The sequence below is a fragment of the Etheostoma cragini genome, chromosome 4 (assembly GCF_013103735.1).
Source record: "Etheostoma cragini isolate CJK2018 chromosome 4, CSU_Ecrag_1.0, whole genome shotgun sequence".
Classification (NCBI taxonomy): Eukaryota; Metazoa; Chordata; class Actinopteri; order Perciformes; family Percidae; genus Etheostoma; species Etheostoma cragini.
Genome location: NC_048410.1, coordinates 29538443 through 29543293, shown reverse-complemented (window position 1 = coordinate 29543293; position 4851 = coordinate 29538443).

Sequence of the window (4851 nt, the reverse complement as noted above, 5' to 3'; positions counted from 1 at the left end):
TGAATGGAGGGATGGAGGGAAAGAAAAGAGAAAACGAGGCACTTTTCTTGTCTGGATAACAAAGTATGTTACAGCGATTAGACGCAGACAGATGTGAACAATTAGTGAGACGAATCGGGGGGGAAATCTGCCCCGAGAGCTATCTTTCTCTTACCACACACACACACACACACACACACACACACACACACACATTTTACGTCTCTCACTTGTTCTACAATTCTCACACAAAAGTAGACACACTGTGAATTGAATGAGTCTCTCTCTCTCTCTCTCTCTCTCTCTCTCTCTCTCTCTCTCTCTCTCTCTCTCTCTCTCTCTCTCTCTCTCTCTCTCTCTCTCTCTCTCTCTCTCTCTCGTTCTTTCTCCACACGTGTAGCTGTTTTCATCCACAGTAATAAACGAGTAACCCAGAAGGGGTTCAGCACTCAGGCTTTTGGTCTGTTGAAACCTGCAGTCATAGGAAGGTCAGAATTATGTCCTAGATCAGAGACCTTCAACAAGGGGTCCGGGACCCCTAAGGGTATTTAGACTTTAGGCCGCTCTACACTTTGTTCTAGGTCCAGTTTGTTATGCAACTTCCTTTATACCACATATGTTGTAACGGGGTCTCTCTCAGTTAAGGGGTCCTTGGCTTTAAAAACGTTAAGATGACTAGGCATACAGTAGATTTTGGGGATGCAGGAGACATGTCCCCTGCAAATATTTAGAAGAGGTATATCTTAAAAAACTGTGATTGCTTTTTGGAGATCCTACCCGACTCTGGTCCATTAGCCGGGTCCTACCAGACTCTGGTCCATTAGCCGGGTCCTAGCAGACTCTGTTCCATTAGCCTGGTCCTACCAGACTCTGGTCCATTAGCCTGGTCCTACCAAACTCTGGTCCATTAGCCTGGTCCTACCAGACTCTGGTACATTAGCCGGGTCCTACCAGACTCACTCTGGTCCATTAGCCTGGTCCTACCAGACTCACTCTGGTCCATTAGCCTGGTCCTACCAAACTCTGGTCCATTAGCCTGGTCCTACCAGACTCTGGTCCATTAACCTGGTCCTACCAGACTCTGGTCCATTAACCTGGTCCTACCAAACTCTGGTCCATTAGCCGGGTCCTACCAGACTCTGGTCCATTAGCCTGGTCCTACCAGACTCACTCTGGTCCATTAGCATGGTCATACCAGACTCACTCTGGTCCATTAGCCTGGTCCTACCAGACTCTGGTCCATTAACCTGGTCCTACCAGACTCTGGTCCATCAGCCTGGTCCTACCAGACTCTGGTCCATTAGCCTGGTCCTACCAGACTCTGGTCCATTAGCCTGGTCCTACCAGACTCTCTGCACTCTGGATATTCAGCAGCGTTGCCACAACGGAACGAATGGCTTCCCTCGCGTCTTTCACCGCCACCATTACGGAACTAAAACTCAAACTAGCACACAACCTCAACGCCATCCTCCTCAGCCACGCCCTCTATTCTCTGATTGGACTGCCAAAAATGTGGCTGGAGAAAACCCAACACTATGCAGCAAAGCCAAACTGAAGGGAATGAAAATTGAGCATTAGTACGCAGGAAGGCGGAGCCAGGCTAAATCAAGCCCACACATTTGAAGTCTTGAGTTCTTGTACTGGTTCTCTATAAACTGCAATGGGTTTGTGGAAAATTATGATCACATTTATAGGACCCAAAACACATTTTATGTCATGCCTGCAGAAAACCATTCTTAAAATACACAAAATAGTGGTTTATTTGGAAGATTTTAACGTTCCATGGAGCGTAGCATTACTAAAGAGAATTCCGGTGCAATATCCAAACAAAGCATGTAAAGGAGACCTGTTCCATACAGTTTTCAGGTTTATTGTATTTTATGATTATGTTTGCATGCTTTACTAGTCAAATATGTGTATTACGCCTATGGCTGCTGGACCTGTATTTACCGTCTCTCTGAGACGCTTCAGTTCATTTAGGAACCTGGAAATGAACTCACAATAAGAACGGCTCCACTCTGCAGCCAAAGATAGGTTTTAAAGGGGGAAAACGGATAATGGTAGGAGAGATATTCAAAAACAATTAATGCGCCACTAAGGAGAGAGTCAGTGGTGTGCCTTTTTTTCCCTCTCTTTCTTTATGGAGCCCTGATGCCGTTCATGATTTAAATCCCCATTAGCCAGTTCTCTATGTCTTTGACATGGAATCAGAAATAATCAAAAAGCCTGGGTCAGAGAACAAGAGATGGGGATGAAGGGCAACGACGGAAACGCATAAAGAAGGGTGGGGGAGAAAAAGAGGCATGAGAAAAAATATGGAAAAGAAACTGGGGGGAAGAGACAGATTAATGAAGTGAGAAATACAGAGAAACCTAAAGAAAACACAGGGAAAGGTAGAGAGAGACAAAGAGGAGGAAGCTCAAAGAGGCCATCGGTATTCTCCTCGACTATTCCTTTGACTTCATGGTTCACACATGCTAGAATATATCCAGCATGTGATTATTTTATCATGGCAGGTATCGAACAATTTACTCTTTGTTTTTATGTTGTTGCTGATACGCATCAGTTTTGTTCTTGCTGTTCAAATGTTGTTGATTTAATTGTTGCGTTGGCATGGATGTTAACTGTAAAAATGTCTGCAGACGCTCAGTCAGGTGCCTTTGTCGTTGTTATTGACCCTAAAAGTCTCCTTTAGTGTCCTAACACGCTTCATCTAAAGCTGTTAGGTTAAGGGAAACACCCCTAGATGACCTGCATAAGGCCAGACCCTTGAAGAGCCATCCTGGCTGATCCGAGTCCTCCCCTTGGGGGGGTGAATTCATGCTCCCCCCCTCCGTGATGCAGAACCAATAGATTCAAAAGGTCATTCATTCCGGCTGTTGTCCCACTGGTTAATAAAATCCTGCAAATTCGAATTCAAACCTATTGTGATTGTGTGTCTGTTTTTGTTGTTGTTGTGTATATTTTGTTGCTGCTGGCTGTAATCCAAATTGCCCCTCTGGGATAATAAAGTGACCTTGACTTTGACCTTGAAAGGTCATGGGTGGGCTTACGGCTCCGTGACTCGCGGCAACATTGTGACGGTTAAAGAAACACGTGGGAGAAAAATCCCGCTCTTCTGGGTGATAGTCCCGTGTTTGACCCATCAACCCCGCAACCAACCTCCCTACGTGGAATTGCCCCCGGGGGTGGTACGACAGGCAGGAGACGGATCAAAACCGGATCGCAGCACAGTGGGACATTTCCTAGTGGGAACTGTGTGAATTGTTAAAACAATCAGTATAACAGTCATTCTGGTGATATTTCAGATTAAAACTAATTATTAGAGATTAATTGTAAACACAAGCACTCACGTCCAAAGTGCAACGTCAAAGCAGTGAGAGAGGAGAAAGCAATGAAGGAAGAATGGTTAAAAGTAATCAAAAGTTATTAAAAAAGTAAGATATATGAGGGATGACACAACTAAATGTCAAGCTCTGACCTCTTTATTACTGATGTGGAAATTAAAGCTCATTGTAGCATTGTACCCACAATGCATCAGATATATACTAAAAGATAGCAGAGAGAGGATTGAAGAGGACATTTTGTTTTATCCGGCATACAAGTGGGGGGTGTTCGCTAGTTAGGGGCCATGAGCCATTTGTAAGATTTTCAAAGGCCGGGCTTTGAGACAGGTTTGATTGACAGAGAAGATCACTGACAACACGACTGAGCCATGTTCACTCTAATCTTTTATCCTTTTCTTTTCTTTTATGACTGATTTATTCTCTGTTATCTCTGTCTCTCTGTCTGCCGTCTCTTTTAATCTACTTCTGTCTCCTCGCTGCTTTCACACCTTTTTTAATGTCCCCTCCCTCTTTTCCCCTCTCTTTCTAAAGGCTCGGTCCTTCACCCACCCTCTTTTTCTCTCTCTCTGTCTCACCATCTTACCATTTTGTTTCAAAGCTGAGTATACATTTAGTAAAATTTTTTAAATAAACATTATGTGCAATTTCAGTCTCAATAACTCCAATTTCATTCAGTTCTTCATAACTCCGTCACATTTGTATTTGTAAAACCGCAGGTTCCTTTCCTGTCAGTTATTAATAATAATAAAAAACCTTTTCTGGATTTTGTAGGCATGGTTAACAACTGTGTATGTGATATATGATTTTAATAAAGTTTTGGTCCAAGAACAATGTGTTTTGGCGTGAACCGAGGCAATCATTGGCAATGATGTCCTCCGACATTATGTAATCCCACAGGTTTTACAGTCCCAGTGAGGGAGACAGCTACAGCACAACGTGACTCTTATGTGCATCCAACCCAACAACCAGATTATTGAAGATGTTTTCTTTGACACTTTATTCTGCAGATTCATTTCCTGGTGTTAGGCAGTGTTTTATGAATACGACAGATGCATAAAGAGAGAGCGAAAACAGACAGAGAGAGACAGATTAATTTCCTGTTGTTAGGCAGTGTTTTTTTAAATATTTTTTGGGGTTTTATCCCTTTATTAGATAAATGGAGTGAACAGATGTGAAAGGTAGAGAGAGAGATGGAGGAAGACACGCAGGAAAGGGCCACAGGCCGGACTTGGACCGGGGCCGCTGCAGGACTCAGCCGTCATGGGGCAAACATCACTTACTGAGTGAGTTATAGGCCGCCCGTCAGGAAGTGTTTTTAAATGAATATGACAAAAGCATAAAGACAGAGAGAGAGAGAGAGAGAGAGAGAGAGACGGAGAAAGAAAGAGAGAAAGAGACGGAGAGAGAGACAGAGAAAGAAAGAGAGAGAGAGAAGACAGAGAGAGGGAGACTGAGAGAGAGAAGATAGAGAAAGACAGAGAGAGAGGGAAGACAGAGCAAGAGAGAGATAGAGAGAGAGAGAGAG